At 40.6% G+C, this 12,096-nt stretch overlaps 1 protein-coding gene across 9 annotated transcripts in view; it reads right to left on the bottom strand.

Annotated features, from left to right (window-relative positions):
• Csnk1g1 (casein kinase 1 gamma 1) overlaps positions 1-12,096 on the bottom strand; it is a 131,264-nt gene that overhangs the window by 100,297 nt on the left and 18,871 nt on the right. Inside the window, exon 1 of one of the 9 annotated variants that reach the window (XM_027411312.2) lies at positions 9,223-9,349. The exons of the other annotated variants lie outside the window; for them this stretch is intronic. The gene's annotated coding sequence lies outside the window, so the exon portion shown is untranslated. Of the gene's footprint in view, positions 1-9,222; positions 9,350-12,096 lie in introns of those variants that run through there. 9 annotated transcript variants of the gene reach the window in all.

Below are 12,096 nucleotides of genomic sequence, written 5' to 3'. Positions count from 1 at the left end.
GGAGAAGCCATTATGGGATTAAGAAGAAACCTGGCACTAGGGAAATTCCCAGGAATCCACAAAGAATCTAAGCAATAGTAGAGAAGGTACCTCAAAGCCCTTCCCCTATAATGAGATTGATGACTACCTTAAAGGCCACCATAGAGCCTTCATTTCTGCTTCTGATGGAAGCAGAAGCAGAGATCCACAGATGAACTCCTGGAGTTCAGTTGTGGAGAGGGAGGAGTGATGAGCAAAGGGGTCAAGACCATGTTGGAGAAACCCACAGAAATAGCTGGCCTGAGCAAGTGGTATTTCACACTCTCAATTTTTTTTTTTTTTTTTTTTTTTTGGTATTTAGAAAGGATTTCTCTGTGGCTTTGGAGGCTGTCCTGGAACTAGCTCTTGTAGTCCAGGCTGGTCTCAAACTCACAGAGATCCACCTGCCTCTGCCTCTCGAGTGCTGGGACTAAAGGCGTGAGCCACCACTGCCCAGTGGCTCAAAGTATTCTTAATCTAACAAATATTAGCTGAGAGGTGGTGACACAGCTTTAATCCTAGCATTTGGGAGGCAGAAGCAGGCAGATCTCTGTGAGTTCGAGGCCAGCCTGGTCTTCAGAGAGTTCTAGGATAGTCAAGCCTATTTCACAGAGAAACCTTGTCTCGAAAAACAACAACAAAAAATTTCTTTTTACAAAGTGCCTTCTACATACCTAATACTGGGATAGTCACTATTAGTGTAACAGTGAACTCAACAGTTGTTCTATTCTTAGAGCTTAGACTACAGAAGGGACACCAAAAATGAGTACACAAATAAAAGAACAACAAACACTGGAAACATGGTGTAAATTAAACAAGTTGCTTAAATAATGAAGGATGAATTTCAGATACATGCTGGAACTACTAAAGCTCAGTATAGAGGGTCTGCCTAGCATGCACAAAGCCCTGGTTCTGATCCAAAGCACAAGGATCAGATAGTGGATACTAAGGACTTTATTCAGCCCCACTAAGTTACCACTTTTAATAGTGAGCCAGAGACAGAGCATCCAGATTCAGGGAATACAGGCCTATAGATGAAAGGCTTTTGGTAAAGGAAGACCAACAAGGTAGGGCATCATAGACAGAAAGGTGAAGAGGCAGCAGGAGTCCATTATTCAATATTTTTTTAAAGGTCACTGAAAGCAGTGAGAGGCCATTTAAGCAGGGAGTGATGTATATACTTAAAAGGATATCAACTTGTAAGAGGCATTTAGATTTTTTAAAAATGATTAACTCAGGATACTGTATTACCTCTTGAGTAGGTTCAACCTTATCTTGCCTGCTTTCTAAAAGGGTAATTATTGCTTTTCATAGAGGACACTGGGAACTGAGAAGACATGGTCACTACACCATCAGCCAGCACAATCTAGCCAGAAGAATCCAAAGCTTGAGCTCTTCCTTCTGCTACACTAACAAAGGATTCTCTCCCACCCAGTTACTCACCTATTCAGCCCCACTGAGTCAAAAGTGCACTGGCCTCACACCTGTCCTCCTTAAACAAAAACAAAACACGCACACACACACACAAAATACAGATAGTGTGTTTAAAACACATTCACAAAGCTTTTGTTGGGCAACCTATTCCTCATTCCCTTGAGTAACTTAGTTTCTTCTGTTTCCCACACTGAACGAAAATCCCCATTATTTGAGGAGTATATTTAAAATATACTTCTTTTATGTCAAAATTTCTTTATGGAGTTAAATTTCTATCTTCAAAAAATGACGAGAAAAATACTACTATAAGATTTCACATTCTATATGATCCATCAATATAAAGAATAGAGGAGGGGCTGGCGAGATGGCTCAGAGGTTAAGAGCTCTTCCAGAGGTCCTGAGTTCAATTCCCAGCAAACACATGGTGGCTCACAATCATCTGTAATGAGATCTGGTGCCCTCTTCTGGTGTGCAGATATACATGGAAGCAGAATATTGTATACATAAAAAATAAAATAAAATCTTTTTAAAAAAATAGAGAAGGTGTAGCTCAATAGGTAGTGTGTTTTGCTAGCATACATGAGACTCTATTCAGCCCCATAAAGTGAGTAAAAAGTTGGTGTGGTAGTAGACACCTGTAATCCCAGCACTTGGTAGGTGAGGGTAGGAAGATCAGAAGTTCCGTTATCTTCAATGAGATAGGGAGTTGGAGGTCCAGCCTAGGTTTCAGGAGACTCTGTCTCCAAAATGTACCACTCCCCAAAAAACAATAACTGTCATCCATAGTATAGAGGCAACTTTCAAATGCAGAGATTTCAAGTATACTATACCTTAACTCACAGTTAATGCAAAGAGCTTTTATTGACGCCTCTGAAATGTATTATTAATGCATGTGTGTCCAAGACCTATGTGTGTTGGGTGTCATCCCATAGCATGTATATGTGGAGGTCACAGGACAACTTCATGAAGTTGGTTCTCTCCATTTACTTTTAAGTTGTTTCTGGGTATGGAACTGAGGTTGCCAAGCTTGGGTGACAGGTGTTGTTACCTGCTGAAACATTTCATCAGCCCATTAAAGACTTTGGAACTGAACATCGAACCAAGAACTTTTGTGCAGGCCAGTCTAATTTCATTTCTCAGGGAAGATGCTACAAAGAATGATCAGCTTTAGTCCACCCATGACAGTCTGGTGGAAGCTATCTGTGGGCTTAGAATTTACCACAAAAAAAGGGGACAGAGAAGGAAACAGCAAAGAAAAAGAAAGGAAGATAAAGATTATGAGTAGATTAAGGTAAGAAAGAAATGGAGAGCTGGGCGGTAATGATACATGTCTTTAGTCCCAGCACTCAGGAGGCAGAGGCAGGCAGATCTCTGTATGTTTGAGACCAGCCTGGTCTACAAGAGCTAGTTCCAGGACAGCCTCCAAAGCCACAGAGAAACCCCTTCTCAAAAGACAAACAAACAAACAAAAAGAAATAAGAACATATTAATTATACTATGGCATTATAGCCAATATACTGATGTTTTAATCTTAACCTTTGCATAGGAGAATGTGGTTATGATGTTTAATGCTCATTATTTTCCAATAAATACAGCAAGCAATGAAAAAATTTTTTAGGTTTAATGCTTTGTTGTTGATTTTCTTTAGCACTGAGGATCAAATTCAGGGCCTCCCAAATTCTGGGCAGGCATATATCACTGAGCCACACACCCAGCCTTATAATTAATTTCCTTTCCTTTTAAGTAGCCTTGAATTCAAAATCCACCTGACTCAGATTTCCAAGTGCTAAAATTAAAAATGCTTGCCCTAACCTTAATTTTTTGAAAGTTGCTTTAACAACTTTATATTTATATATAATAAAAATAATTTTCTGGCTGGTTGGTTGTGCTAGCCTGTGTCTTTAATCTCAGCACTCCAGCGGCAGATGCTTGTAGATCTCTATCCTGGTTTACATAATGAGTTTCAAGACGGCCAGGGCTATACAGTGAGGCACTGTCTAAAACAAACAAACAAACAAAATGAATAAATAAATGTTGCTGGTTAGTTTGGTGGTTATACAGTGAGAACCTGTCCAAAATAAAAAAAAAGAATGAATGAATAAATAAATACAATTTCTGAGACAGCTGGGAAGTGGTGTCACACACCTGTGATCCCAGCACTCAGGAGGCAGAGGCAGGTGTATCTCTGTGAGTTTGAGGCCAGCCTGATCTACATAGTGAGTTCCAGGGCTACCCAGAGAAACCCTGTCTACAGAACCCAAAAAGTTTCTGATAAAGCACAATTTTTACTGGTCTACAAACATTTAAAATTTTAGCATACTAGTCCAGGAAATTTATATTTATTTTCAGATTATACACACAATTTAAACAAAAGCTTAACATACAACAAAAGGACACTATTTTCCCTTTTGTTTGTGTTCTTTTAAAGCTGTGTCTTATTTATGTAGCTCAGGCTGGCTTCTACCTAAGGATAGCCTTGAGGGCCGGGCATTGCTGGCGCACACCTTTAATCCCAGCACTCGGGAGGCAGAGGCAGGTGGAGCTCTGTGAGTTTGAAGCCAGCCTGGTCTCCAGAGCGAGTGCCAGGATAGGCTTCCAAAGCTACAAAGAGAAACCCTGTCTCGAAAAACCAAAAAAAAAAAAAAAAAAAAAAAAAAAAAAGGCCTTGAACTGATCCTCTTCCTTACACTACTCAAGTAGGATCGTAGATGTATCACCAGACCCAAAAACACGAGAATACAATAATCACCAGACCAGACAAAATGAGAATACTATTTTCTAAGAGCACCACATTCAGTGGACTTGAAGTGCTTATATATGTTTTATGTTTGTATGTCTTTGCCTGCCTGAGTTAATGTGCACATACATGCAGGAGCCACTGGAGTCCAGAAAAGAACACTGGATTCGCCTGGAATCGGAGTTACAAGCTTTTAATTTAAAACCCAAGTAATGAGACTATCCAAGTTTGAATTACTGAAATAATGTATCTAATTAGTGATAGTTAAACTTCACCAAAATCATGTTCTCAAAGTTCCATCATTTCCTCCATCACAACAGTGTTTCTATTTTTAATTCTTTAATGATACTTATGGAAGAATTAGTACAAAGAATCTGGTCAGTGCCTTATTTTGTAAGTACTGTTAGTTAGGACTACCTACAATGGAAATGAAATTCTGTTTCAAGTACTTCCATGTGCCACTCCAATATATATTAAGTGTGAGAACAGTAATCAACAGGGGGTTAATGTGTTTCTCTTCTGATAAAACAGTTTTCATTTTCTTATTTCTAAGCATTTTCTTTAAGCCAAGACATGCTAAAAGCAATAACAAAAACTAACTTTCAAGGCTGGAGAGATAGCTCAGCAGTTAAGAGTACATACTGTTCTTGTAAAGGGCCTAGGGTCTAATTCCAGCACCCATATTGAGCAGCTCACAAGAGCCTGTAACTCCAGGGGAACCAAAAATCTTATAAAAACAAACAAAGAAACAAAAAAAACCCTATAACTGAGTATGGTTTCCTCCCCCCACCTACCCAAGGAAAATAAAGATTCCTCACAAGTTTGTGGCAAACCTAGGCTACATAGTACATTTTTTTTTTCTTTCTTTTTTCTTTTTTGGTTTTTTGAGACAGGGTTTCTCTGTGGCTTTGAAGACTGTCCTGGAAGCTCTTGTAGACCAGGCTGGTCTCGAACTCACAGAGATCCTCCTGCCTCTGCCTCTTGAGTGCTGGGACTAAAGGCGCACGCCACCACTGCCCTGCTACATAGATTCTAAGACAGCCAGAGTACAGAGTAAGACTCTATCTCAAAAGAAACAACAACAAAAACCAAATCAACAACAACAAAACACCAACCAGGGAGTCTGGCAACTTTCCCAAATAACTGTTGGCTTTTTAAAACTTCTTTATCAAGCCAGGCAGTGGTGTTAGTGCATGCCTTTAATCCCAGAGGCAGGCAAATTTCTGTGAGGCCAGCCTGGTCTAAAAAGTATGTGTTTCAGGATAGCCAGGGCTGTTACACTGAGAAACCCTGTCTCTCAAAAAAACAAACCAAAACCAAACTTCCTTATCATTGACTATCTTCCAAAGGTCCAGTATGTTTTTTTTCTTTCCCCATTAGCATTTACTTTGTGATTGCGGATTTGAACTTTAAGCTTTGATAAGCAACTCCTTGTCTTATAACCTTAATATTGATAGGAGAGGGGAGGACTGTCTGGGAAAAGGGAGGGAATCAGCCAGAAGATGGGAGTAGCACAAGAAAGGGCAGTTGAGGAGAGGGACAAATTAGAACAAAGCATAATGGCACATATGTGTGAAAATGCCAAATAAAACCAAATACTTTGTATGCTAACTAAAATAATTAATTTTTCAAAAAAGAAAAGAATAAGTATTGATGGAAGCTATTCAAGTTCCAACTAGTTCTGTTAATATCAGATTTACATACAACTTAGATCATGATTTGAGTTTTTGTCACTGGGCCTTGAAAGGTTCAGGCTTTAATAACCGAAAGGCAATATCACTTTAAGAGACAGACCCTGCCCCCCCTGACTACAGTCAGGGCACACACAGGAAAAGTGCTATGTCATCACCACATCACTCGCCACGCATTACAGCCTGCTGAGGACTCTGGGCATGCATGGAACCTCAGTGGGCATGCTCAGTCTTCCCTTTAAATGTCCCAACTTCCCTGCTGCTCGCTCTCTTTACTCTTTCTCTCTCTCTGCTTCTGTTTAACTCTCTCTTCTCCCACCTACATGCTCTCTCTGCCTCTCTATGGTGACCGGCCATGGCAGTCAGCCATTTACCCTGTTCCTCTTCTCTCTTAGTCTCCCTACTCTGCCGGGCCCATATAATAAACTAGTCAATATGTCTCATCTTGCGCCGTTCTCCTCTTTTTCTTCAAAAACATAACATTTGGTGCCTGACTTGGTTTAGGCTCTCTCTGTAAGCTCTCTTGAAGCTTGCTGGCGGGATAGGCTTTCTCTGTAACCCCTCCTGCCAGGGGTACGAGAAATTTCGGGGATCCTAAAATCTGAACTCAAAACCCACTTCCATCTTGGCTTTTCCTGATGCTTCCTCCTGCCTGCAGCAGCCTGAGATGCCGGAACTCTGTACACTTCAACTTGCTGCTTTAAATAGGATCCTTTAATAAGGATCTCAGGCTGGAGAGATGGCTCAGAGATTAAGAGCACTGGCTGTTCTTCCAGAGGTCCTGAGTTCAATTCCCAGCAACCACATGGTGGCTCACAACCATCTGTAGTGAGATATGGTGCCCTCTTCTGGCGTGCAGGAATATGTGGAGGCAGAATGTTGTATACATTATAAAGAAATAAATCTTTAATAAAAAAAAAAATAAGGATCTCTGGAACTCACTCATCTGCCTGTTGGCTGCAATTTGGTAAGATATGCATAACTTTTCCCATGGGGGAGAACTCCATTTTGGAATTCACTCTGGGTCCATTTATCAGTCTCGGAAAGCTGAGCCTTTTTTGGGCTTTCTGCTGGGTGCTCTCAGACAGAGCAATCTGTGCCATTTTTGGCCTCGCCCATGGGAAATACATTTTATGGGATCCTTCGGTTATTGCCATAGAGTGCGTAAATGATGGCATTACCTCTTCTGCCTCCCAGTGGGAACTTTCTTTCACCTGGGAATGTCCCTCATCTTTTGTTCTATCTCTGACCGTGTTTCTTCTTGGCAGTGTCTGCTTGAGACACTCAGAGAGTTTTTTTTGTTTGTTTGTTTTAAATTTTCCACACGAATGAGGTTTGAGGTTTTTGGTTCAGGTCCACAAGGGATCTTTCTGGTTTTGTACACCTTACTGCCTCACTCATGGAGAAAAACTTCTTCGGGCAGTTGAGATTGTGCTTACGGGGTCCACCATCTTGGTCATGTGGTCTGACCTGGGGGCTGCCATCCTGACCATGTGACCTAGCTTAGGTCTGCCCACTCAGTTCAGTGACTTGCACAGGCAAGCACTGCCGCCAGACAATTTGCTTTTTATTTTTTGTCTCTGATTTCTTCTTTCACTTGTTGGGTGCATCTTTCATAGGTCAGGTCTAGCACCCTGTTCCGGGAGCGGTGTGTTTTGCTTCGGAGCACTGGGTCCTTTTCGTTTTGGAGATAGCTGTGTACCCTTTGGGGCCAGGCCTCTGGCAATTCCCTCGGGCCGACAGGCATCCAGAGAGGATGAGCTTTTGCCGGTTTTTCCACTTGCCTCACCCATGGGAAATGCATAGAGGAACCTTTCTGGTTGCAGCCAACAAGCAGGTAAACAGACAAAAAATGGGCTTATGGTCATTGCCATCTTGGCCATGTGACCTACCTTACCTGTAGGCACTCCCATTCCAGCAGCCTTTGCCAGTAAACCTGGCCGCCGGACTTTTGCTTTTTTGTCTGTGATTTCTTCTTTTACTGGCCCTGTTGCTCATGGCTTGTTTATGGAATACTGTGTCTTTCCAAGGCCCTCTGTTTAACTCTACCCTGTCCCTTTAAATCTCCTGTCAGTTTGCTACAATGTACGGATCAGAGATTACATCTGGTTCTCCTTTTTACTGTTACCCAGTCTGAAAGGTTCAGGCATTATGCTGGCCTGCCCCTGTTACCTGGTGAAACAGGCAGTACCCTGGTCAGCCCAAGGTTCCATGGGAACTAAGTCTGCACACAGGTGCAGAGGACCCCTTTAAAAGATAAGTCCCTGCCCCTTTACGCTCTCTGTCTCTCTGTTTCTCTCTGTCTCTCTGTTCCTGTCCCGCTCTCTGTTTCTCTGTCTCTCTGTTCCTGTCCCGCTCTCTGTTTCTCTGTCTCTCTGTTTCTCTGTCCCGCTCTGTCTCTCTATGGCGACCGGCCATGGCGGTCAGCCATTTACCCTGTTCCTCTTCTTAGTCTCCCCATTCTGCCGGGCCTTTATAATAAACTTATAGTCTTATGTCTCATGTCTCAGCAATTTCTCTTTTCTTCTTTTTAAACAAAACAATAACACAGTCTTGCTTGTCTCTGTACCTGTAATTTAACTTTGTACTTATCTAACTCTATATACAACTGTGCTAAGTCTCATATTTCTAAATTGCTATGTATCTTTAAATGATGGTAAACATTTAAAGTAATAAAGGTCTAATTTAACAAAAACTTAAATATAAGCTTAAAATATAAGCTAACTCTATACAACTTAAATTTAACTCATGTATCTTTAAATGATGATAATCATAAAGGTCTATTTCAAATTAACAAAATATTTATACTACTCAAGTTCATCCTGTAAGCCATTTACAGAGGTACAGCTTTTAATTAGAAAAAGGGATTCTTCTCTAACTAAAGGCAAATTTTTAACTGCTGAGATACTAAACAGACAGACAGTCCTCAAGTGCTCAGAGATCTAGAGGACATGGCATTTAAAATGTTTTGTTAAGGGAGCTGGAGAGATGGCTCAGCGGTTAAGAGCACCAACTGCCCTTCCAGAGGTCCTGAATTCAATTCCCAGCAACCACGTGGTGGCTCACAACCACCCGTTATAAGATCTGGTGCCCTCTTCTGGTGTGTACATGGAAGATGTACATGGAAGCAGAATGTTGTATACATAATAAATAAATAAACTCTTTAAAAAAATGTTTTGTTAAAAGGCTTTTTATAACAGAGAGATAGGCTAGTTGCTGGCTCCACCCCACTTCCACCAAGAAGACTGATGGGCACTGATGAAATTTCATCTCAAGTCAGTGACAACGATAGTCACTGAGCAACACTGCCCTTCACCTCAACTGCTACAAAGTACTCCAGACCTTGGACAAGAGGACAGTGGAATCGACTTTCCCCGCGTTGCTTGAGCCAATGGCAGGCGAGAGTCTTCCTATAGTCTGTAATCCACAGGTCACATGCTATCAGCAAGAAGGCAGTTGTTCTGCAGCCCGCTACTATGGATGGAGAACCTTGGGGATGGCTGTCCATGCAGCCTTCTGGCAAGTCTCTGTTATTCTTTAATCACTGATTCAGGTAAAATCTTATCCTTCTCAAGAACTCTGATGCTTTTGACGACTGGTAGTCTTGCAGCTTTAAGCAACAGATTTCAGGAATCTATGTGAAGATAGGAAAGTGTAAGATGTATGAAGGTCTCAGAATGTAGTTACAAAGGTCTGAGGATGGAAGGTCTAAGATGGTAATGTAAGGTGTATGAATTAAAGTTATGAAGGTCTGAGGATAAAAAGGCTTAAGTGATGATAAAGTGAGTTGAGAAATGAAAAAGAATGAAATATGTTCTTGATTTCTCTATTTCTCATGCTACTGTTCATAGTAAAGTTCTACAATACAACTATAGGATCATAACTACAAGGTCAATGCTTTTCATTGTCCTAAAAAGTATATGTCAATTTTAAAATGTTAATGCTTTCAGCCAAGTTGCTTCTAACAAGAATATGCTGCTAATATGTCTAATACTTATGTTTCCACAAACTCTAAGGATTCTTGTAAGTTCCAGGGAGCTGAATTGGATCCAAACAAACAGGTCTAAGAGGCGCCAGGGAGTTCCGCACAGCCTGGCCTGCAGTGAAACAACCAGCTAGCCCAGGAAGTGGTAGCACTCCAACCTTCTCAGGTCCCGCAAAGATGGTCAATGCACCCCATGCCAGCAGGAAGCAGTCTTGAGAATGCTTATTCCTTAACCTCAGCTACAGAGTGAGCATTGAGACCAACCTAAATTACATAAAACCTTGTCTCAAAAACATCTACCACCACTAGGAAACAAACAAAAAAAACACAACACATCAACAAAAACACTACTATATGATCAAGTTATACACATCCTGGGCAAACATCCAAAGGATTCTAAGTGAGCACATCCCAGAGATACCTGAACATTCATGCTTACTGCTGCACTATTCACAGAAAGTTGATAGAACCAGACTAGATGTTCATTAACACACAAATGGATAAAGAAAATGTGGTATATACATACATTCGAACTTTATTCGGCTGTAAAGAGAAGTCAAATTATGATATTCACAAGAGAATGGATAGAACTAGAGATTTCATGGTATATGAAGTAAGCCAGAATCAAAAGGACATAAATATAAATGCTTGGTTATTTTCTTAGACGTAGAATCTAGATTTAAATTCTATATATGTAGGACATGAAAGCAGAAGGAACTATGAAAGAAAAAAAAATATGACAGGTAGGTGGTAGTGAGAAAACAACAGAGGTTAATGCAATATATTCAATGAGAGGAAAAGGATGAACTATTGGGGGGTAGAACCAGTAAGAGGAAAAGGGGAAGGACAGGGGCAGGCAGTTGAAGAATGAAAACCAAGTACAATGACATCTGTATATAAAACTTGAAAGAAAATTGTCAGTAGTAGACTACGCCCATGATGTAGGAAGATCACCATCAAGAGTTAAAACTGGTTTTAGGATCAAGTTTCTGTCAAGCACTTGACCTTTGCAGAACTCCTGACTTCTCTTTATGTCAGAGTCAATGAAGAGTGTAGAGTGTAAGACTATTTTGTGTTTCTGGGACATTGGGAATGGGAAGCAGCATAAATATTGTATATAGTATAGTGATAAATGGTGTTTTAAACGATAAAAAACTTTAACAATGAAATCCATTTCTTTATATGCTAACCAAATAATTTAAGGAGAAAAAGCTTCTAAATTCTTCACATTCTTACCAAACTTACTACCTTCTTCTCATATACTTTTCAGATAGCAGCCATCCTAAAGGTGTGTAGGAGATACATGGTATAAACTAGGACACAAAGTATTGGGGAACTTAATAATTACAGATAAGGGATATTTAACAATGAGATGATTAACAACAGTGCCAAGGGGCTAAAAAGATGTCTCAGTGGTTAAGAGCATTGGCTGCCCTTCCAAAAGACCTGGGTTCAATTCCTAGCACACACATGGCAGCTCACAACTGTAACTCAAGTTCCAGTGGATCTGACTACCTCATATAGACATACACACAGACCAAATACCAACACACATAAAAATTATACAAACAAAAAAGAACAGTGGCAAGAAGAGAGATGGAGGAATAAGTTAGATAATGAAGGAAGCTAGTTTAATTCCAGTACTTGGGAGGGAGAAACAGGTTGTGAGATCTTGTATCAAAAACTACACGGAATCAAAATAAGAAAAGAAAAGGAAAGGAAAGAATGCTTGGTGTGGTGGCGCACACCTTTAATCCCAGCACTGGAAGCAGAGCCATGTGGATCTCTGTGAGTTCAAGGCCAGCATGGTCTACACAGTAAGTAGTTCTAAGACAGCCAGAGCTATATATAGAGATATTGTCTCAACAAAGAAGAAAGGAAGGAAGGAGGGAGGAAAGGCGGGAGGGAGGGAGGGAGGAAAAAAAAAAAAGTTGAGAGTCATAGGAAGGAGAAGTGCCCACAACAAATATGGTGCCAATTTGATCTACATAGTGAATTCCAATTCATCCAGAGCTACACAGCAGACAAAATTTCAAAAATTAAAAGTGTGGTGGCACACACTTTTAATCCAGCAGAGGTAGGCAGATCTCTGTAAATTTGAGGATAGCCTGATCAGCAAATTGGGAGCTACACAGTTGAGACACTGTCTCAAAAAGAAAAATGGGGAGAGGAGAAACTGCAGGGAAAATCATTGACAGTTACAAAAAGATACCGTCAAGAGAGTATAGTCT

Source organism: Cricetulus griseus, chromosome 4 (assembly GCF_003668045.3).
Source record: "Cricetulus griseus strain 17A/GY chromosome 4, alternate assembly CriGri-PICRH-1.0, whole genome shotgun sequence".
Classification (NCBI taxonomy): Eukaryota; Metazoa; Chordata; class Mammalia; order Rodentia; family Cricetidae; genus Cricetulus; species Cricetulus griseus.
The sequence above is the reverse complement of the archived record's forward strand: the minus strand, read 5'-3'. Positions and strand labels throughout refer to the sequence as shown.